Genomic DNA, 24,921 nt, shown 5'->3' with positions numbered 1-24,921 from the left:
GTTCTAAAGCCATGCTAGAATGCGGTAAAATAGTCATGACAATCTAAGTATTTTATGAGTGCGCTGTATATTATATGTTCTATTGTTTTACAACTCACATGAGTCAAAGTTTTGGGTCGGTAACAGAGTTTTTTGAACCCGTTTTTGGACAGGGAAAATATTAGCATTTTCCTGGTTGTTAAGCAAACATGCCTAGTTATGAGATGTTCGAAACAAAGTGACTAAATAATAAAAAATGCATTCAATCATGATTTTAAAACGAAGGCAGGTACACCATAAGGGCCGCGGGCAGTGGTGATTCTGATGTTACTGAGCCGGTTGACCACACCTTGGTGAGCAAAAAGGAATTCATACATGTTTTCAGCAACACATTCAAGAGTGCTTGGAAATTCTGCGATGTACGCTGTCGCAAAGGCAACCTGACAATATGCATTAAAGCAGCAGCTCAATCACCATCACTAGTAATAAGGTCGCCATCGACATCTAAATTTAGGACTCCCACCTGCTCATGTCCGTTATCTTTCAGAGACGTCCACAATTCCTGGTGGTTAACGCGCAGTTTAGCAAATAGAATATAAAAGAAAGTATCCTTAAGAGCGTTACATTGCAGTGCCTCCAAGGGCAGGAACTGAGTGCAATACAGAAAGGGATCGATTCTTTTTATACGATTGTAGATGTTTTTCCTGATAAGCCGTCTGATTTATCGCTTGAGGCATGGTTTCTAGCGGCGCCGCTTCCCAGAAAGAAGTTTAGTTCGGTTGTATTGATCAATTAGGTTGCCAAATTTATTTTTGAACGCCTCTCAGAGTGGACTCCTGTCTAAACTTTTGCTTAGAATAATACCATATGGAAAAAAGGAGGAAAGGTCTTGTCAAGGTCAGTTGTTGGGCGAATTGGTTTGTCTCTGTGTTGGTCGTTATATGTTTCCTCTTGTCTCTCGTTTATCGCGCTGTAGATATGGAAAGTTTGGTATTCGTTGATGTATAGTCGCCCTTGGTAAAAAAAGAAAACATTTCTAGGACGACCTTTTAGAAATAAATAAGCAAAGTTCCGGACATTAGCACCAACACAAATCTGATCGCTTATTCCTGGTATGATCACAGTATTGCTCAATACCGAGGACCGGTTACACAAGAGTAAATCCAACACTGAAGATGAGTTATAGTTTCCAGTGTGGGCTCAGTAACGTACTGACACAGATCACTAGTTGTAGTTGATTCATTGAAAGCCAAAGACAATGGAGATTGATTTACACGAAGAGTTTGTGGTCAACCCAATTGGTGGGCTCGGCTTCTGTGCCACGGCACAGTTATCGAATCATTTCCTGTTCATCATGCAGGTGCCATTCCGTGCCTTTGTCTGCCTTCTCTTGCCTGCCTTTCCTGAGGTCCCGTGGATTCCGGACACCTGCTTGCCTTCAACCGGGCTTTCTTGGCCCCCTGTCAACACTTCCACCAACGCCTCATCCAGTTCGCCACATCGGAATGCCTGTGCCCTCGGCACTGATTGGAAAGCGCCATCGACAACGACGTCACTCGCCAACTCACCTTTAAAAGAACTGCAATCACCTTCGACAATTTGTGGGCTCGGCTTCTGTGCCACGGCACAGTTATCGAATCCTTTCCTGTTCGTCAGGCAGGTTAGTGAATTAAGAAACATTTTTGCAAAAAAATCTAGTAATTCCTTATACAGCAACCGAGCCCGCAGTATTTGATTGTTGTCGCTGCTGAGTGCTTTCAAGTTTCATGGTCTCTGTTCCTACTAGCTGGTGATGTTGAAACGAACCGCGGTCCCGGCAATTTGGATATCGCTCTGGCCGAATTGAAGAAGTTGCCTGACGGCCAGTCAAAGCTGCTAAAGGATGTCCAAGATATAAAGATACAAATGGTTTCACTCGACAGAGCGATATCCGACTTCAATAATCGCCTCACTGAACTTGAACAACATTGTCAGGCTCTGCCTACAATATAATCAGATCTAGAAACAGTGCAAACAATATCTGATCAGACTGTTCGCTTGGTTCACGACTTAGAACTTCGCCTCGATGATTTTGAAAACCGCTCGCGCCGGAATAATCTCATTTTTTACGGTCTACCCGATCGATCTCCTCGTGAAACATTCGCCGAGTCCGAAAAGCTTGTCATTGATCACTGCCTGGAACACCTGGATATAGCTTTAGATAGGAAAGACATCGAACGCGCCCACCGTCTCGGCCATCATGACTCAAATCATCAACTTCCTATCATGGTGAGATTCATATCATCCAAGACCAAAGACAACATTCTTTGCAACGGGCGTGAATTTAAGGGAACGGACTTTAGCGTCGGTGAAGATTGTTCCCGCCGCGTTCGAAATATTCGCAAGCAATTGGTTGCATTCTCAAAAGAAAAGTCTGCAGAAGTTTTCGTCCGCTTTATGACGCTTCACATCGGTTCCAAACGGTATTTCTTTGAGGAGATATCGCAATCTGTTAAGGAACACGTTCCCATCATTCAGCTTCGCACCCCCGAACCAACTTGAAGAGTAATCTTGGCCTTTCGGTAATCTTTACAAATATACGCAGCTTCATTCCAAAACGCCAGCTTGTGTCTAATCTCGTTTCATCGCCAGACAGCAACATATTTGTTCTGAGACATGGCTCAATATTAACATCAGCGATTCTAAGTTTTACAAGACCTGCCGGCCGAACTATCGTCTTTTTCGCACATACCGTGAAGGTTCTCGAGGGGGGGGGGGGGGGTTATGATTGCCATTAATCAAGAACTACCATATAATCTTGTGAACGTTACATGCGATCTACAAATTGTATGGCTAATATACCGCAATGCACCGATAACAACATTAATTGGCGCCTATTACCGACCACCCCATAATAGCCCTGACTTTCCTCGTAAACTTAACAACGTTCTGTTAGAGCTCACAACCAGGTATCACAAGGCAACGATTATTCTTTTTGGTGACTTTAACTACGCATCTATTAACTGGCGTCATGAAGCTTACGCTACCATAGCTCAGGAACCTCGTGAATTTGTCGATGTGTGTCTTAACTTTAATCTTTCACAATTAGTAACTCAACCAACACGCGTCACTGAGACATCGGAAAACATTTTATATCTGGTTTTATCCAGTAACCCCGAGACTTAACCTCTATCACTTATCTGAAAGAAATCAGCGATCACAAAGTAATTCACGCAACGTTTAATATTTTCCCCTGAAAAAAAAAAGGTAGCCAAAAAAACAATAAGGCTTTACGACAAAGCTGACTACATAGCAATAAATAATGAACTACTCACCCTTTTTTCCGATTACGAACCACACTTTTATAAACACGCGGTCCACAAAAATTGGTCTATCTTCAAGAATAAAGATAATCATCTAACTAACAAATATATGCCCACGTGCAATCTCAAAGCTGATAACCAAAAGCCTTGGTTTAACAAGACATTGAAACGACTAAGAAATAAAAAGCAACGGTTATTCCGCGCAGCGAAGCTTAGGCCGAGCGCCGCTGCATGGGAAAAATATTACGCCACTGAAGTTGAATATTTGACAGCGATAAAATCGCAAAATGTTCCTTCCATACCGACCAACCGAAAATGATAACCAGTAATCCAAGGAAATTTTGGCAACTGGTAAACTCACAACAATCACGCGATATCACCCTCACTAACGACAACGGCGAAGTTGTCAATGATACAGAGTGTGCCTTTTTGTTCAACGCAGCATTTTAATCTGTCTTTACGGTTGAGCGTGATGAACCATTGCCCTCCCTACCTTCTTCTACTACCGAATTCGAAATGCCAGCCATCCTTTTTCATCGAAACGGCATTTTGAATATAACTGATAAATTAAAAATTTCATCATCAGCTGGAACCGACGAAATTACTTCAGTTTCTCAAGAACACCAAAGATGTTTCTTCCAAATGTTTATGCTTGTTGTTTTCGCAGTCGCTTACCACAGGTATCATCCCGGATGAATGGAAGGTGGAGAACGTCGTTCGTGTATTCAAAATCAGGTAACAATGATTCACCCCTCAACTACCGCCTCATTTCGCTAACTAGTATATCTTGTAAACTGATGGAGCACGTAATATATTCTCAAATAATGCAGCACCTTGATTCCATACATTTTTTCTTTCCATCCCAACATGGATTTCGAAAGGGTCATTCATGCGAGACGCAACTTGCTACATTCATTCATAATCTTCATTCTAATCTCGACGCTAACATACAGACTGATGCCATCTTCTTAGACTTCGCCAAAGCATTCGATAAGGTTCCTCATAAACGCCTACTATTAAAGCTTTCCCGACTTTTTATTAACAATCTTCGTTGCAGCATGTCATCATCAATTCGCTTTTCGCGGACGACTGCATTCTGTATCGACGCGAATCATCGAACAACGACCAAGACCTCCTTCCAAATTACCTCAACAAAATAACTTACACCCAGACGTTATTTCATGGGTACGCGAATTCCTAACATATCGCTCACAGTCTGTTATCGTTAATAACTGCTCCTCTAACCGTATACCAGTCACTCCAGGCGTCCCACAAGGAACTGTACTTGGCCCCCTCTTATTTCTAGTTTTCATTAATTATTTACTACACAATCTATCATGTAGTTTTCGTCTATTCGCCGACGATTGCGTTATTTATGCCACAGTTACTAATGCAAATGACCAAGAATTCATTCAGGAGAACCTTAACCGAATTCAAGCTTGGTGTAATATCTGGTTGATGACCCTTAACCCGACTAAATGCAAGCTCATGTCTTTTCATCGCCGTCGAAACCCATATATATCAATATATACATTTTCTGGTCTTCCTGCCCAAATTGTTCCATTACTATCAGCAGGGATCTGTCATGGCGCGACCATGTAACAAATCTAATCTCAACTGCGAATAAAAAACTAGGCTTTCCTAAGCGTCACCTTCACCACGCTCCTAAAGATGTAGTCACTTTCCTACAAACCATTAATCCGGTCGAAACTTGAGTACGCATCCGCAATTTGGAATCCCCCGCAAGCATACCTCAATGAATTTTTGGAGGCCGTACAAAACAGAGATGGCCGTTTTATTCATCGCTCCTTTTCATACGATATCAGCCTCCCGTCTCATCTCTCAAACAGCAATTACAATTACCAAGCCTTTCCGTCCGTCGTCACATTTCTAGCCTGTGCTTATATCACAAATTTTAATTTTCCGATCTGAAACAAGAGCCGTACATCTGCGCGCCTCCATCACGCACGTCTCATCGCATCAGTCATCCGTTTAAAGTTTCACGCCAACGTGCTCGTACAACTCCTTTTTCAAAGTTATCCTTCCTCCTAACAGCAAGTCAATGGAACCACCTTCCCCACGAAATTGCAGCCATCACCTGCCCATCCACCTTCCTAGGCAAAGTCACATCGCACTTGGCATCATGAAAATGGTTTAAGCACAACCCCACCCCTTATGTAATACCCCCAAAAAGGGGGTCAATAGGAAATAAAAGTGAAATGAAATGAAAATAAGGCACGTTGAAATCCCCGCCATGCTGAAAGTCATTTTTAAGGTCACCGAAATACAAACATTGATCTGAAAACGTCGGGGTTGGTAGTGGAAGGGGGACGGTAGGCGGAACCAATAATAATGTTCTTTCCATTCAATGGGCGAAGGTTGCACCATACTGATTCGCAACCAACTAAGGCATTGTTATTAATGAACAACGAAAGAATTCATCTACAAGTAGCGGGTGTCTACTCGTTGTAGCTGGTCTCCAACGAATGTTTGCAGCATAGTGGGACCCAGTCCTCTTTCTTTTCTGAATTCTTTTTCGTTTATCCAGAATAAACGATTTTTATGACAGAGTGTATTCGTCACTCGTCGGGCGAGACCAAGGATAGCTGACCCGTTTTCTAGAAGAGTGGGCCTTTAAAGTAAAGTGATATCTTGCTTTACCAGCACTGCGCGAAAGTGGGGGTGTGAAATGGCTAAAGTTTATTATACTCTTGCAGAAAAGCATTGATACCTCGCGCTAGCGGGGAAGTACAAACCCGCGCGCATGCCGAATGCGGAGGAGAAATGCATTTAAAAGCCAAGTCAAAGCGCTATAAGAAACAAATGATGATAATCATTAACTTCACCCTATATCAACTGCGAGAAAACCCTAAAGAGGAACTGATATTTTCGAATAAACCAGAACACACCCATGCGGCACTGGCCGACTGCTGACAGATAGCCGATCATCGGCTGCTGGTCTGTAGCCGAGCAAGCCAGCCAAGGGTGCTCGGCCGAATGGCGGCCCATAGTTGGCCACGTACCATGTTGGGCGGAAGTAGGCCATCGAATCAGGGCCGCGCTCAGGTACCCCACTGAATGCCAACCAAATCGGCCATGGTTGATTGCCCATTGGGTGGTCCATGGCCGGTCACGTACCTGGTTCGATAAATATTTACCAGCACCCATGGTCGGAGCTCGAAACCTCGGCTGAACGCTGATATGTTTGGTAGCGGCTGCTCAGGCAATTGTCGACCCAAAGTCGCCCGCATACCAGGATGGTGAGCAGTCTGCTAGCATCCACCACTCAAACAAATACCCATATTGGATGCCGATCGCAATCATAAAGCAGCTAGGAATGCTTTAAGCACGACTTAGCCCGACTGTTCTGACCAGCATCAAAAAACTAAATAAACTAAAGTAATCATCATCACTCAGTGTTAAATTTAATATTTTTAATTGCACTAAGGTATACTTTTCAAGTGTACAGTTTGTTGCTTGAACAAAGCTGTGCGATAAGAAATATGCCATTCATTCGACCTATGGGACTGAATAGGTTACTGGTATTTGGTAAAGTTTGCCCATGTTATTGAAGGCATATCTTATGAAATAATCACACGTGTTGAGTAAAAAAAATGTTGACAAATGCGGGAATGAATCTCCATTCTCTATAGTAGCAGAGCTAAGCCCCACCAGCTGTTATTTGGAGGCTTAAGAAATGTTCTGTTTTTTTTTTTTTTTTGCATGAGAATGGTTAAAAATATCTAGCGGCATTTTTGGTTCTCGTAGACTGTTCACGCCAATTATGCAAGAATGATACATGTAGCCAATCTTTAAATTGAGTTAGTTGGTGGTTCATACAGGCGCTGGGTGCGCTTAATTATTACTCAAAAGACGATAAAAAGCAAAGAGCGCAAACTGTCAAGTTTTTATTTTGGAGAAGTGCATGTTAATATACCCATGTTATCTGAGCCATGCACGCTCAATGGAACTGAAACTGCACTGATAAGCAAAAATAAAAAGAAACACAGTCCCAGAAGACAATGTTAGAGAAATATATAGGAAATCAGATTAGCCAGCATGAGACAGGCTGAATTTTGCTGTGCGATGATGGGCAGATAAAAAGATATTTCTTTTTTTGACAATGCTACCGAAGAAGCACTCACACATCCACTTCAATTGGAATAACTGCCATTTAATAGGCTTGCTACAGTTCTATTTCAACTGATTTCGGGACCTGGTGCGATCATCACTAGTTATGACCACTTTGTTCAGACAAAGACAAGTCCACGTATCGAAACGTTGGCTCGACCTGCGACCTGCGACCCCTTTACCCTTATTCAATGCTCCTTCATACCGTGTAAACCATCTTCTTGCTCTCGTTCCATATGCCAGTAGTTACATGTAGCCATGAATGTATTAAGAGTGGATTTTTGCCTAGCATATGCTGTACGGGAACGTTCAGTAAAACAACTCTCAGCGAGCGCTAGAAGATGATTCCATCCCCGTATTTTTTGTAACAATGAAACTCACACTGGAACAGTAACAACCAAGAAGCACTTCTGTGGCGGGCATACAGGACCCGAGTGACAAATGAAATTTGAAAAGCGAGTACGCACAAATTACGCAAGGGAAAGAAAACACAAGTCATGCTGAATAACTGCTCGCCGCAACGAAAGTCGTGTAGGCAGAGGAAAACTCGGCCTGGTTCTTTATGGCTTCTCAATGTCCTGCATATTGCCACGTAGTGGTGACAAGGCCGTACACGCCAAAAAAAAGACAGGCGTGATGGTACTGAAATAACTCTTTATTGGGGCTACTTGCGCCCGCAAAATAACTAAGCAACTCGGTGGCGGCGATAGCAACAAACGTGCTCGTCGATCGTTGGACAAAGAATGCCCGTCAAACTCGTCAACGGTCAAATTAAAGGCTGCTCAGAACAATCTAGATAACGTCGCAAGCAGCTACCAGCACGGGCTGGAACATTGTGGAAAGACGCACGAGTGACCGGAGCCTTCGAGATAGATCTCGGTGCATCTTGCGCTACAACGAAACTGATACAGGTGTGACTCGCGACATCGAGCATTAACAAAGATTACGGAACTGATACGCGGTCCAGAATCAGAGTGATAAGCCTGTATGACGGCGGCTGTTAAAAAAACAACAAATACAGTTTTGAACGTTTCGCGGCATTACTCCCCCCTTTAAAAAAACGTCGCCTCGATGTTCCAAAACAAAGCAACTTAAACATAAACACTACAAAGTTTAAACACCACAGCTTCTTAAACGCGAGTAATATGGTTTCAGTCGTACAACATGTACAATTTCTTGGTGTGCGCGTCGCCGCTGTGATGCTAACGTTCCGTCGGAAATGACTTCATAGTCCAGTGGTCCGACGCGGCGAATGACTTTGTACGGCCCAAAGTATCGACGCAACAACTTTTCACTTAATCCGCGACGGCGAATTGGTGTCCAAACCCACACTTGGTCTCCTGGATTGTACTCTGCGTGGCGTCGTCGGAAACTGTATCGTCAGCTGTCGGTGCGCCGTTGGTCTTTAATACGCAGCCGGGCGAGTCGTCGGGCTTCCTCTGCACGCTGCAGGTATGCGGCGACGTCAAGGTTGTCCTCGCTGGTTACGTGCGGCAGCATTAAATCGAGCGTCGTCGTAGGCTCCCTGCCGTACACAAGCTTAAACGGGGTCGCTCTGGTCGTCTCCTGGACTGCCGTTTTATACGCGAAGATCACGTACGGCCAGATGGCGTCCCAGGTCTTGTGTTCAGCGTCGACATACATGGCGATCATGTCCGGGATCGTTTTGTTCAGGCGCTACGTAAGGCCATTGTTCTGGGGTGGTACGCAGTTGTTCGTCGATGGCTTGTATTACTGTATTCCAGGATGGCTTGCGTCAACTCTGCCGTAAACGCCGTTCCCCTGTCAGTGATGAGCAATTCTGGGGCGCCATGTTGCAAGAGAATTTGTCCGACAAAAAATTTGGCGAGTTCTGCCGCGGTACCATTTGGTAGCGCTCTTGCTTCGGCGTAACGGGTAAGGTAGTCAGTGGCCATGATGATCCACTTGTTACCCATACACGAAGCGGGGAAGTAGCCGAGGAGATCCATCCCAATCTGTTGAAAGGGCAGGTCTGGGGGGGGGGATCGGATTCAGTAGTCCCGCTGGTTTGATAGGCGGCGTCATAGTTGCTTATTTCTTTAGGGGGCGCAAGTCAGCCCCAATAAAGAGTTATTTCAGTACCATCACGCCTGTGTCTTCTTTGGCGTGTACGGCCTTGTCACCACTACGTGACATCTGGGGGAGGTGCTGGGCAGTGGGTTCATCAGTCCGGCTGAGGTGGTCGCTCGTAGTGGCGCATCCGGGTGGCCAACGTCTTCTCAACAGTAGACGCCTCCGTTTCAAATACCGCCACGGTTTTGGGCGGATTTCGGACAAGACTTGCAAAAAGCGATTCTTTAACGTCTCGCATTAAACATTTGACTCTCTCACCTTCAGTCATGTTAGGGTCGGCGCGTCGAAAGAGACGCTTCATCTCATCAACGTACGCCAGGACAGGCTCGTTAGGAAGTTGAAGTCTTGACTGAAGGAAGGCCTGGGTTCTTTCCTTTCGGACGACGCTTGAAAAGGCAGTCAAGAACGCTTCCTTGAATATCTCCCAATCCTTTATAGTTGCCTCACGATTTTCGAACCAAACTCGGGCATGTCCTCGAAGAACAAAGAGGACCTGCCAGAGTTTCGCAGCGTCGTTCCAGCCATTGAATTCTGCCACACGGTTGAAGACGTCCATTCCGTCTCCAGCATCTTCATCTGGTCGTCCATGGAAGCAGGAGGGCTCACGGGGTTGGACGAAAACAACCGGTGCTGTAGGCTGGGCCATTGTCAGCGTCGATGCCTTCCGAGATCGAATGGGGTCAGGCAGCAGACCGTGGTCGGGTTGTAGGCCTTGAAGTCGGCGGCTGGCTCTGTGAACTGTAGGCTGGTCTTACAGGGCGACAGAAACACGGCTTGGGTCTTCGCTTGAAGGATCAATGGCAGCACCTCCACCAGATGTCACGTAGTGGTGACAAGGCCGTACACGCCAAAAAAAGACAGGCGTGATGGTACTGAAATAACTCTTTATTGGGGCTGACTTGCGCCCGCAAAAGAACTAAGCAACTCGGTGACGGCGATAGCAACAAACATGTCTTGTCGGTCGTCGGACAAAGAATGCCCGTCACACTCGTCAACGGTCAATTTAAAGGCTGCTCAGAACAATCTAGATAACATCGCAAACAGCTACCAGCACGGGCTGGAACATTGTGGAAAGACGCACGAGTGGCCGGAACCTTCGAGACAGATCTCGTTGCATCTTACGCTACAACGAAACTGATAAAGGTGCAACTCGCGACATCGAGCATTAACAAACAAAGAATGAAGAACTGATAAGTGATCCAGAATCAGACTGATAATTCCGTACGCCGGCGGCTGTTAAAAAAAAACAACAAATACAGTTTCAGTTTTGAACGTTTCGCGGCAATATGAGACCCAGTCCAAACAAACGGTTGAAATAAAAGCCATCTGTTCCATGATCCTGAGGCGGCAGAGTCGACGCCTGCTGCGCCCATTCGCTGAAAGGGACGTCTGTATGACGAGGTAGAAGCCCGTCAGCAACCAAAGTTTAGTCTCCGAAGCGAAAGAACACATATGGTAAAAAAAGCATGTCGAGGTCGATTTAGCTTCGCCTTCGCAATAAAACGCGATGCCACCTTTCCAATATATCTCTCGTTTTCTTTCTTATTATACGATATTGTGCAGTCTAATACACCTGGACCAAAGAGCGTTTGTAGTATGTTAAACATGCTCATTCGCCACGAACTAGGCATGGGTGCAATGCAAAAACCGAAAATTGCATCAAATTATTTTATAAAAATTTTCTGCAGTTTTTTCAATAACCTACTCTCTCAACTGTACCCTCTATAGTTTGGTGGTTTTTTTTTTCAAGAATCCCAAGTCACTGTTTCCGATGGACGCTGATCACCGCCATATTTTCGGGACCACGAGCTCCTTAACCCTTTGGAGCCAATAAAACAGGTTCAGGCAGAAAGAGAAATACAACGCGCCTAAAATGTGAACATTATGGGGACCGCACCAGCCACATTTAAAAGGAGCGCTTTTTCTGCGGCTAACGATGCACCACCGCTCTGGGATAACCGGTCCGTGCGGGGGCTATAAAGGAAGGTGCACGCCGTCGCCTCTCTCTCTTGGCTTCCACGCTTCGCCTTTGGCTCCTGGATTCCCTGCGGCACGCTGCCTGGCTGCTCCGAACGACTACGCCCCCCCCCCCCCTCCCGCATCGCATCGACAAACCCCTTTTGTGAGATAGATGTTTCTACAGCGCCCTGTGTGTGTGTGTCTTGCGTCTCCCTCGCGCAGATGAATCGCCCACGATTTCTCTGCCGACGTGGGAGCGCACGGCAAGGCTCAAGATGGGCTGGTCCTTTGTGTGATAGGCGCGACGCCATTTTGACTTTAGGGTTATCGAATGTGTACATGAGGCGGAATGCAGTATAATAGTGTTTGTATAATGATTTAATTTTGTTTTGGGTTAAATGTGTATTTTTCTGTGTCGGGCGGTTCGTGTTTGAATTTTCATCTTTTGCTTTTTCTCCTTCTATGCTGTCTGTATTTAAGAAACAGCGACTGTAGTAAACAAACATTGTAGGACCACCAAACACAGCCCACAAAGAAGCCAACAGAACATACAAATGTCTAAAGCCCCACCTTCTGCAATGGAGCATTTTTGCCTGCTAAACAGGGTTAAATCAAATTAGTTGGACAGGAAGACCAGAAATTATATATGTCGATACACACGGGTTCTGACGGCGATGAAAAGACATGAGCTCGCATTTAGTCGGGTTAAGAGCCATCAACCAGATATTACACCAAACTTGAATTCGGTTTCTCCTTTTCACGTGGCGAGTGAGTAACAGGCGGAAATACTCATGGCGCGAATACTGCTGGCCGTAAAACACCAAGGTCGATTCCCGGGACCGCCCTCGGAATAATATTTTTTTGCATATATTAGTTTTGCGAAGTTTTGTCGCCGCAATTAGCCTTTGTGACTAACCTTCTAACGCGGGCTATGGGGTAGTCGTGCGCATCCATTGTTAATTTAAACAGCGCGAACAGAAAGACACAGGACAATATTGTCATGGACAACAGGGCTAGACTTGACTAAAATGACGGGACGAAGCTGCACCAGCAGGCAACGTTCGGCGCACTGCACGCGAGAGTCAACTTCAGTGTCCTCTTCTTCCAGGCGCAGCAAGAACATGGGCACGCCATGTGGCATTACTCCCCCTCTTAAAAAAAAGAAATAAGGGACGGAGCGCGAGCGATGGCCAGTGTAAGCGAAAAGATCAGCACATGGACAGCATAGATAACGGAGGCGGGGTAAGATGTCCTACGCGACAACGAAACAAGCGCATAGCGCACTACCGCGTGAAATAGGGCTTCATGCGGACAACATGCATTACCTCGGAGCGTGGTTACCGACGCGAGGGCTGCACAGTACCCACTGGAAGAACTTCGTAAGTCCATTCCGTGACTCGGCGCAGCACTTCATAAGGTCCGAAGTAACGGGAAATCAGTTTATCACACAAGCCGGGCCGACGCACCGGGGTTCACACCCAAATTTTCTCTCCAGGATGGTATGCGACGTGTCGATGACGGAGGTTGTAGCGGCGTGAATCCGTGCCCTGCTGTTGTTGAATGTGAATGCGGGCAAGTTGATGTGCTTCCTCAGCGCGCTGAGCAAACTTCTCGGCGTCTGGCGTGAGTGGATGATCATCTGTGCAGCTCGGAAGCATGGCATCCATCATCGTCTGAACGTCACGTCCGTAGACTAGGCGAAATGGTGTAAAACGCGTCGTCTCTTGGGTGGCCGTGTTGTAGGCATATGTGATGTAGGGGAGAACTTCATCCCAATATTTGTGCTGCGAGTCTATGTACATTGGGATCATGTCGGCGATGGTTTTGTTGAGTCTCTCCGTGAGGCCATTCTTCTGCGGGTGATATGCAGTAGTTTTTCGGTGGCTGGTATGAATAAGCTCGAGCACGTAGTGCATGAGCTGTGCCGTAAACGCGGTGCCTCGATCGGTTACGACTAGGGACGGTGCGCATGACGCAACACGATTTGCTGCATAAAGAATTGAGCGATCTCAATTGATGTGCCCCGCTGCACTGCCTTGGTTTTTGCATAACGTGTGAGATAGTCGGTCGCGACTATAATCCATTTGTTACCCATCGATGACAGCGGAAATGTGCCCAGTAGGTCGATGCCGACTTGGTCAAACGGCGTCCGATGTGGAATAATAGATTGGAGCAAACCCGCGGGCTTGAGAGGAGGCGCCTTTCGACGTTAACACTCGCGGCAGCCTCTAACGTAGCGATGGACGGCGTCAGAAAGTTTAGGCCAATAGTAGGCTTGACGAACTCGAGCGAGTGTACGTGCAAAGCCCAAGTGGCCGGAGGTGGGCTCATCGTGGCAAGCAAAAAGGATATCGTCACCAAAGTCGGCCGGCACGACAAGGAGGTACGCTCGATCAACAGTGCTGGAGTTTTTCTTGAATAAAACGCCATTCCGAAGACAGAATGCAGACAGGTGCCTTCCAAACTGGCGGGGAACGTCAGCCGCGCGACCCTCCAGGTGGTCAATGACAGGTCGCAGTTCTGGGTCAGCTCGCTGTCGGGTCATTATGTCTGAGGCATTCACTAGACCAAGAAAACCTCTGTCATCCGTGACGTTATCGACAAATCCGACGGGTGCCCGGGAGAACGCGTCAGCATCTTCGTGCTTCTGAACAGATTTGTACGCAATGGAGTAATGAAATCCTTGGAGGCGAAGGCTCCATCGTGCTATGCGCCCAGATGGGTCACGGAGATTGGCCAGCCAGCACAAAGAATGGTGGTCAGTAACGATTTTAAACGCACGGCCATAGAGGTAAGGCCTAAATTTCATAGTTTCCCACACAACCGCGAGGCATTCCTTTTCCGTAGTGGAATAATTTGTTTCAGCGCGGGAGAACGTGCGGCTGGCATATGCAATGACCCTTTCCACGCCAGCTTGGTGTTGAATGAGTACAGCGCCAAGGAAGATGTTGCTGGCCTCGGTGTGGACTTCGGTGGCAGCGTCTTCCACAAAGTGCGCAAGAACAGGGGTAGTTTGCAGTCGTTTGCGCCGCTCCACAAAAGCCTCCTGGTGCTCGGCGGCCCACACGAACTGTGTATCATCCCGCGTGAGGCGGGTCAGGGGTGTGGCTATCTTGGAAAAGTCGGCAATGAAGCGGCGGTAGTACGCACACAAACCCAGGAAACGTTTTAAACTCCTCTTCGTGGCAGGAACGGGAAATCTGGCGACAGCGGGAGTTTTGTCGGGTTCTGGACTAACGCCTGCGGCACTCACAAGATGACCGAGAAACTTCAACTCTTTGCAGCCAAAGTGGCACTTCTCGGGCTTGAAAGTCCAGTCAGCTGACCGAAGGGCATCTAATATTGCGCGGAGGCGTTCGAGGTGTTCTCCATAGGTTTCAGAGAACACGACAACGTCGTCGAGATAAACTAAACAGATTTGCCATTTGAGGCCGGCGAGAACGGTGTCCATCACGCGCTGAAAAGTAGCCGGCGCTGAACATAGGCCGAATGGCAGCACATTGAACTCGTACTCATCTGGGGTGAAAAAAACTTTTTTTTCGCGGTCCCGCTCATCGACTTCAATCTGCCAATACCCGCTCTTCAAGTCAATGGAAGAGAAGTACTGGGCGCGACGAAGCTTGTCGAGCGAACCGTCGATACTGGGCAGCGGGTAGACGTCTTTTTTAGTGATGTCGTTCAACTTTCGATCATCATCATCATCATCATCATCATCATCATCAGGCTGATTATACCCACTGCAGGGCGAAGGCCTCTCCCATATTTCTCCACTTAACCCGGTTCTGTGCTAGCTGCATCCACTTGACCCCTGCGAACTTCTTAATCTCATCCGCCCACCTAACTTTCTGCCGCCCCCTGCTACGCTTTCCTTCCCTTGGAATCCAGTTTGTTACCCTCAGCGACCATCGGTTATCCTCTCTTCGCACTACATGTCCTGCCCATGTCCATTTCTTCTTCTTAATTTCCACTAGAATGTCGGTAACTTGAGTTATTTCTCTGACCCACTCTGCACGCTTTCTATCTCTTAATGTTACCCCTACCATTTTTCGTTCCATAGCCCTCTGGGTTGTCCTCATCTTAAGTAGAACTCTCTTGGTTAGCCTCCAAGTTTCAGCCCCATAGGTTAGTACAGGCAAGATCCAACTGTTGTATACTTTCCTCTTGAGCGATACCGGTAAGCTGCTAGTCATAATCTGCGATAATCAACACAAAAGCGAAGGGTGCCATCCTTTTTTTTCACTAGCACGACAGGGGACGACCACGGACTGTTGGAGGGTTGGATGACACCATCACGAAGCATCTCCTGAACCTGTGTTTGAATCGCTTCACGTTCCGTCGTTGAGATGCGGTACGGCTGCTGGCGTATAGGGCGGGCATCGTCGGCAGTAATTATACTGCGCTTCACAAGAGGCGTTTGCCGAATTTTTGGTGACGTCACGAAACAAGCACTGTATTTTAGAAGGAGCGAACGTAGATCGTGCTGCTCTGTTTCCGAGGGATCTGTACTAATATCCAGACAATCAAGGGATGGGCGCACATTTTCAACTTTTCCGAACGTAAAACATTCAGAAACGTCCGCTAAGGCGTCGACGAATGCGATTGCGGTAGCGCGGAAAAGATGGCGGGGTTCGTTCGTGAAGTTAGTCACCAGGAGCTCAGATCGGCCTTTACGCAGATGGATGAGACTCCGCGCCGAGGTGATGCCGTCGGTGAGCAAAAGGGACTGGTTGCCCTCAGGGACAGCCGTTCCGTCATGTAGTTCATCGCAGTAAACAGTCACAAAACGCTAAAACGTGGCGGAATAGAAACGCTCTCGGCAGAAATTCGAAGAGGGGCACGGCTTTGGCGGTCTGCGGTGTCAGTATCATCAGCTTTCTCGGTCGAAAAGGCCACGGTACGCTTCCGGAGATCGATAATGGCCCCATACACCCGCAGAAAATCGACACCAAGGATACAGTCGCGGGAGCAGTCAGGTATCATAAGGCAGCTGACAACAAACGTGGAGTTGCGAATTTGGACTTTCGCCGTGCACTGACCGCTCGGAGTTACGACATGTCCGCCAGTGGTTCGAATCTGCGTGCCAGACTATGGCGTCATCACTTTATTTAGAAGCGCCGCTAGCTTCCCGCTTAAAATCGAAAAAATCAGCACCAGTGTCTACCAATGCGCTAACCGTATAGCCGTCGAGAAGCATGGGTATATCCAGCGAGAGTTTATCTTCACGTGTACGAACTGTCGTCGGGGCCGTCAAGTCGCGGTCGCTCACAGGTCGCGTTGTTGGGGGGTCTTCGTCGCGTCGATTTGAAGCGGCCTCGCCCCCTGAGGTCGCTGTCTTTAGTTTTCCCGGCTAGGACTAGGCGACCGTCGCTGCGCCATCCCGGAGGAGGTGGGCTGCGATGATGGTCGGCGTGGAGACGGAGATCGTGACGGTCGTCTAAAAGTTGGCGCCATGCGCTGCTGGGCTACGTAGTCCTCAATATCCCGGGGTCGTCGGCCTAAAGGAGGGCTACGCATGTCGATGGGGAAACCCTTCAGTCCCAGCTGTCGATCTGGGCACTGTCGATACAGGTGACCAGGTTCTCCGCAGTGAAAGCACAGGCGCTGTCGATTTGGGCACGCCCCAGGTCTGCCTTTCGCTGGGGTGGTCGCTGGTTGTCGATGTACGGCTCGGGGTGGGCTGAATACAGTGAGCCTTGGTCGGGTGGCAGTAATTGTGTGGAATCAGTTGGGGGACGTCGCAAGATGTCCGCATACGTTGGCCGACAGGACTCGGTGGAAAAGGATTGCGGGTTAGCAGATGGTACCGAAGGCCGAAGTGCTTGCTGGAGTTTTTATCGGAAAATACTAGCGACAGAGCCGACCGTCGGCTGGGGAGCACCGAAAAGCTTCTGGAGCTCTTCACGCAAAATGGAGCGGATGATGTCGCGAAGAAGATCCGGACTAGCCCCGAAGGCCGAATGCGGCTCCGTGAGCGAAGCGGCGAGTACAGGCCTGTCGTAGGTCGTAGACCGCTGCTGGAGCATCCTTTCCATCGTGATTGCTTCCGAAAGAAACTCGGCAACTGTGCTCGGCGGGTTGCGCACTAGCCCATCGAACAGTTGTTCCTTAACACCTTGCATGAGATGGCGCACCTTTTTCTCTTCGGGCATGGCCGGGTCAGATCGTCGGAACAGCCTAGTCATGTCCTCCACGTACATGGTTACGGTCTCGTTCGGCATCTGTATGCGAGAGCGTACAGCCCGTTTTGCTCGTCCTCGCCGTTCCGGGCTGGTGTAGGTGTCCAGGATGCAGCGGCACAACTCGCGCCACGATGTTAGGGCGCCTTCGCGATTCTCCTACCAAGTACGAGCGCCATCTTCCAGGCTAAAGAAGACGTTCCTGAGCTTTGCGGCGTCGTCCCACTGATTAAATGCAGCAACCCGTTCACACTGGGCGAGCCAGTCTTCGACGCCTTCCGTCTGACAGCCGTGGAAAGCCTTAGGCAGTCGTGGGCTCTACTCTAATACTACGTTGGAGTTTGCATGACAGGTCGAGGGGCGGCTGCGGTGGTGAATTATAACGGCCCGTGCTCAGGTGGTAGGCCTAGCTTCCTCCGGCTAGCGCGGTGATCAGCAGTGTTGATTGGCACAGGACCTGAATCCTGGGTATGCGGAGGAGTGCGGGACATATACTGGGATCGATACCCAGCACCTCCACCAAAATATGTCACGGAAAACAGGGCTAGACTTGACTAAACGACGGGACGAAGCTGTACCAGCAGCAAAGTTCGGCGCACAGCACGCGAGAGTCAACTTCAGTGTCCTCTTCTTCCAGGCGCAGCAAGAACATGGGGACGCCAGGTGGCAATATACAAGGAAGCCACAATACAAGCGCAGTAGAAGCGCTGTACTGTGGCTTCCTTGTATATTGTCCTGCGTCCTCCTGTTCGCGCTGTTTAAATTAACAATGGATGTTTACCAACTCGTCCAACAAAGTATCTTCGTAAGTCGTGCGCATGCAGTTGTTCTTCGCCTCCCAGTCGGCCTTAGTTGTTGAGTGCAATGCCGCCGTGAAACGGCGTGGCAGATAGGGCCGCCGTTTCGGATGCCGGTGCATCCGGGAGTGAGGCAAGGGACGGGGCAGAGCCCGCACAGGTTCCCGACGCAGCCGCTCTTGCGCAGCATATGACCGCAATGTTGTCTGTGTTCACCCGTCAGTTCGGTGCGTTGGCTAGCGCCAACGAAGTCGCAGCTCCGGCTACAGTTTTGCATCCGCGGATAAATGTAGAGGCTCCCTCCTTTCCAGCTACACGGACGTGAAATCAGTCCACTAGTTCTTACAAGACCTCGAGGATTACCACACGGCACTGTATTCCCCAGACGACGTGGTGCTAGCGCCGGTAATTCCCGTAGCACTTGTTGAGAGCGCGGCGCGACGCTGACAGCCGGCTTCCAGTCAATGGCAGATTTCACAGATCGCTTCCGCGCCGAGGTCTTGCTGCCCGATTACGAGCGCCGGATGCTTGAGGACCTCGCGTTGCGCACACAGCACCCAGAAGAGAGCCTCCTCGAGTACGTACGCGCAATGCAGGAGCTCTACAATAGGGCAGATCCCACGGCAGCCGATCTTGAACAGGTCGCGCGCGTGATCAGGCAGTGCCATCCGCTCTTCAAGCCGTATTTGTGGGGACGTACTTTTGCAAACGTCGAGGCCATAGCAGAGGAAGCGAAGGTAGTACAGGCCGATTCACCCGCTGAATTGCGCTACCAGCCACCCCCCAGGCCAGCCGAGCCGCTAGAGCCGGGATGCGCCTGGGCCGGAGGCCAAGATTGCGCAATGCGCGCAGAAGGCGCAGATGTAAAATCGGTAGGCCAGGAAAGGCCAGCGGAAGGCTCGCTATTCCTCGCGCTCTTGCCCCTACGCGTTTGAGCAGCACCGTCGAGCAGGACTAGCAAGCGACGTCCGCGTAGGCGCGGAGAGAACGCGGAATCCCCCGACCGCGCGGCAGGTGAAAGATCGGCTATTCTGCAATTGCAACCAGCCGGGTCACGTGACACGCGAGTGCCATGCAAGGCGTATGCAGGGAAACGCGGACCGCCGGCGGCGATAATTGGTAACACCAACCTGTCGCCGTCGGCGCAGAATTTCGCGGTAGCCATGGTGGAAAATGGGAAATGTACTCCAACGCCGCGATCCCGGGCGACCGCACCGGCGGCGCAGAGGCTTTTGTCCCCCTCGCCTGCAGAACTCAAGGAGTGTTGTTGCGCTCAAGCCCTTCATGCTAGTACGGTTAGCTGGTCGTCAAAGCTACTCTGCACTCGTTGACACAGGCTCAACGCTGTCACTGGTGGGTGACGATGTGTTCAACGCCTGCCGTAGATGTAACATCAGGCGGTCTTCAAAGTTTGACGAGAAGACAACAACGTCGTACAAATGAAATAAAAAATCTAAGGCCTTGTGAAATAGTATCTCACGTATTTCGGTAAAAAACAAAAACAACTGGTAGTTTGCTTCTTGACCCCAAGCAATCTGATCTCGCGATTGACCGAGCATATACGCAAGTTATACGCGGCACCACCAGCACTTGAGGAGCCTTGCATGAGTTCCCCAACTTGTGAGCAGCCAGGGAGGGCGGGAAAATTTTCAAGCAGATGTTTTGGAGTGCTAAAAGCAAATTTAGATAGGTGTGAATCAGGCCAGCCGAAACCCCCTTGAGCTTAGCAGCAGGGACGGCAAAAGTGGAGGGAACACTGCCTCTCGTGTTGCGCTTTGACGGCCGAAAGCGGAGGCATCGCTTCGACTATGCCCAGCTCAGCCATACCAGTTATTCTGGGAGGAGATTTTCTTTCGAGCGAAGGCATTGTGCTCGAAATGGGGTAGAACGGCTATCGCTACAGCTCCTTCCCTTTGTTAGCGCACTCAGGCAGGAATGCACCGCCCAGCTTGCGAGCGTCCACGCTTGTGTGGCTTTCCCGCGACACTGAAAAGTAGCCCATTAGAAGCAATTATCGCGTCTTTCTCAGGAGATGGTAGTCAGCGCCGAAGGCTTGTGGAAACTTTACTGCCGTTTTAGGATCGTTTCACAGAGAAACCGTGCAGAACCGACGTGCCTCAGCACAAGATTGAAACGGTTGATGCGCGCTGTTTCGGGTGCAACCCGCGGCCGTTAGGCGTGCGCTGGAGACAGCTTCTCGGCAGCACCCTTGACGAGATGATTAATACCAGCGCAGTAAGATCCTCACACAGTCCGTGGGCGTCCCCAGTGGTTCTAGCGCCAAAGAAAGATGGTTCGGTAAGGCTAAGTGTTGATTATCGAAAGCTCAACTCACTGACGCCTACGGTCGCGTACTCTTACCAGTCGATCGAGGCTGTGAAGTACGCGTTAGCCAACGCAAGGTTCTTTACAGTCCTGGATGGAAGCAGAGGGTACCTGCAGATGGAGGTGGCGTAAGATGACATTCAGAAAATAGCATTCACCTGTCACCGCGGGCTCTTCGACTTTACTCGACTCCCGTTTGGTTTGTCTAATGCACCGAGCACGTTCAAGCGATTGATGGACATCGTGCCGGGCGATGCAAGGTTCAACTACGCGATGGCGCACCTTGATGACATCATGATATTCTCAAAGTCGTTTGAAGAGCACCTCATTCACCTGAATTTCGTTCTTGAAAGAATGAGACGTGCGGGTCTAGCGATCAACCCAAAGAAAGTGCAGTTGGAATCAAAGAGAGTGAACCTCTTGGGCTTTGTGGTTGATGATGTCACTTTGAGACCGAACGATGACAAACTGCAGGCAATTCTGAACTACCCCTGCCCGACGGACGTGAAAAGCTTGCAGAGGTTTTTTGGAATCGTTGCTTTCTATAGGCAATTCATCCCTCGTTGTTCAGAGCTAGCAAGGCCGTTGAACCAGCTGTTGCGAAAAGCTCGAATTGAGGGTGGGGCATGGAACAGAACGACGCATTTGTTGCTTTGGCTCACGTGATAGCGAATACCGCTTGTTTTTTTTTCAATCAATCAATCATTTATTTCAATAAAATGAACAAATTGCAAACAATGTTGGGCCAATAGCCGAAGCTAGTTTAGGCCCCTACATGCACACATACATATACATAGCAGTGAAGACACGCTAAAGCACATCTACCAAAGGTTTTCAAACTCATATATAAGCTTGAATGCTCATTGATTGTTATGTTTCCGTGTGTATACACACGCAAACATAACAATCAAAGAGCATACAAAGTAAAGTATAAAAAACATAAAATACATAGTGGCAAAGAAATGAAAAGCAGGCATGCACATACACAAATTATTTTAGGTGACTTGCAAATATTGAGAAATCACGGAATACAGTTTCCTATTTGAAGAAAATGTATATAACCAAGACATATACATTTGGTAGCAGAAGAAATTGAAGCATTTCTTATCTATTTCATTTAGTGTTAAAATAATATAATTCTGTCAAAATAAAATGTTTTGATGGAAAATAAAAAGTTATTTGCCATTTTATATTTCAAGTGGAATATTAATTCATATTTTTACACCGACATATTGTATAAGGCGCTGGCCGTAAAAGTTTCTTGTGAAAAGAAGGTTAAAGTTTATGTTGCTTGCATTTCTGGTGTTCCTGTTGGGTGTAACAAATAATGTAATTGGTAAAGGGTGAGCATTCAGAAGAATGGCATTTACTACACGGCAAACGCATTTCTGACGCGAGAGTAAAAGGAGTATATGAAGCTCTGAGAACAATAAAAGTGTAGATGAGTGCGGTGCGAGAAGGTCATTATGCGTACGGCTCTTGTTTGAAGACGAATGGTGAGATGTACGTAAGTATGTTTTAAATGTGAATGCCCAAGACTCGCTGCAATAGATAAGGTGGGAATGAAATATGGCAAAGTAAACCATTTTTGATATATGGGTACAGAAATATATTCGTGTTCGAAAAAGAATATAACAAGCAGAAGCAAGTTTCGAACACACATTTGTTAGGTGTTCTGTAAAGTTTAACTGGTTTTCAATTGTAATACCTAAATATTTTATCGATTTCGCCTCCTCCAAGGCTGCTCCTTAAAATAAATTATTGGGGCTAGATGAGTTAAAGAACTTATTTCTTGGACGAAATAAAACAAATTTTGTTTTTGATTTATTTAGCGTGAGTTTATTGCAGTTAAACCATTGATTCAAACCAAACACACGTCGCCCAGATGTGTTCTGTATACCAACCCCGCCAAACAACTATGCCCAACAGTCATTACCCTTTACTCTGCCAGTTCTCCTCAACAGTTATGCTCATCAGTCCATCGATATAACTACGATGTCTAAAAGATGTTTGAAACATTTGTTCTTGGGGTATAATAATCCAACAATGTGAAATGTGAACTAAGCTTGATTTTCCTCTTGATCCCTCAATCCCATGTTCCCTTCTTGTGGAGCACTAGATGTTGGCTCGTATGACACTATATTTGTAGCGCTCCGTTATTTTGATAGTGAGATTTTTTTCCATGTTATTTTTTCTTTTTTTGTGACACTGTATATATTGTCTCGTATTACAGTACATTTGTAACTCTAATATTTTTATTTTATAGTGGATTCTACCATATTATGCCTCTGCTGCTGTCATGAGTGGGGGCAGTCGCCTAGTCAAGCTGCTGGTAGCAGTAGCTTTTTGCGGCTGCTCCATCCTTGTACTTTGTACAAAGGAAAATAAAATTTGATTTGATTTGATTTGATTTATTCGGCATGCTTCGGAATATAAATACTGCTTCCAATTCTAAAAGTAACTTGCTTGAAAATATTACTGCTGCGTCATCAGCGTATGGGTTAGCCTTAGATGAAGATAAAATCTGTGGGAAATCATTATTATACAAAGAGAACAAAATAGGGCCTAGGACAGAACCTTAGGGAACGCCTGTTTCGACCGTTTGAAGGGGTGAGGAAAAACCATCTAGATAAACGTATTGCTTCCTCTTTGAGAGATAACTAGCAAAAAAGTCAAGTGTAGACTCGAATAATCCGTAGTGTTCAAGCTTTTTCCACAGAATACAGTAACTAACAGTATGGAAAGCTTTTTTTTAAATCAAGAAAGAGTACTACCAGAATTTCATTATTGTGTAGAGATGTATATAGTATAGACTGTGTAAGTTCAAGAACCGCTGTGGATGTCGATCTGTTAGTTCGGAAGCCCCCCCTCCCCCATGCTGACATTTAGAAATAATAATATTTCCTTTCAAATAATGGCGTACTTATAATCCTATAGCTCATTCAAAAATAGTACTTATTACACTAAGCACCGATATCGAGCCTGGATCATTGTTATCATCGTTTTTATATACAGAAATAATTTTTGCTATTTTCAGTATGTCAGGAAAAATACTTCTCTCTATTGCGTGATTAAATATATGGAGCAAAAGGGGTGCAACAATCTCAACATTATCTTTCACAACTTTCACAGGTATCCCATGTGGCCCTGTCGCTTTGGCGCTACTCAAGCTTTCAATTATATCAGTAACTGTATCAAGTGTAAGTGCAGTTAGTGTAAAGCTACTATTGGCAGGTCCCGAATGCATCCTCCATGGAGTAAGTGGTATATCTTGTGCCAGCTGCGGGGCTATGCTGGTAAAATATGTATTAAATCTATCGTTATTCACTACATCGGGATAGACATACTTTGTAGGAGGCTTGCCAATTACATAATTTAGCGCATTCCATATTCGTTTCGTTTTCCCATTAGCTCGTTCAATAAGCGACGTGTTATGTTATTTTTTCCTTCTTATCAGCGACAGCACTGAATTTGGAGCAGCGCGAAATTGCTGCAAATAATACACATTCTGTTTCTGCTTCTTCCATCTACTGTACCAAGTATCGCTTTCTTTTATTGCTTACAGTATCATCTCGGGCATCCAAGGATTAAGAGCCATGCCGTATTTTCTTTGATAAGCAATTGTGCATTCAGATATTGAAGTCTTCAAAACATTTACAAAATTCACACACTCTGAGTGCATATCAGCATCAAATATACTATCTGGAGTCAGTAGCTGCAGTCTCCTTTTTGACAAAACGTAATCAAGTCGGGTGTTCTTAGAACGCGAGTGGTTAGTACGCTGTTGTACCCTATGATAAAGTGCTAACACTGGGGAATGGTCAGTAATCATTGTATAATACCCACCTGATGTAAATTCTCGATATTGCATAAAATATGATCTAACATCGCAGCAGTTGCAGATCTTATCCTGGTGGGTTCCAGTATCGTCTTTTTGAAATTAAAGGAGTTTAATAAGTGCATATATTCATTTTGTGCTTCAAATATTACCATTAATATTATAGTCACCTGTTATTATCACTAGACAGTTGTTACTATTACCTAGGGACGTTAACAGGCTTGCCATCGCGTCGAAACACATCGGCAAACTAGAACTTGGTGGCCTACAGACTACTCCAATTGTTACACTGTAATGTAATTTAATAAAAAAATACTCAA

Source organism: Amblyomma maculatum, chromosome 11 (genome assembly GCF_055883805.1).
Source record: "Amblyomma maculatum isolate TAMU_Amacu chromosome 11, ASM5588380v1, whole genome shotgun sequence".
NCBI lineage: Eukaryota > Metazoa > Arthropoda > Arachnida > Ixodida > Ixodidae > Amblyomma > Amblyomma maculatum.
Note: the sequence above shows the minus strand (reverse complement) of the source record.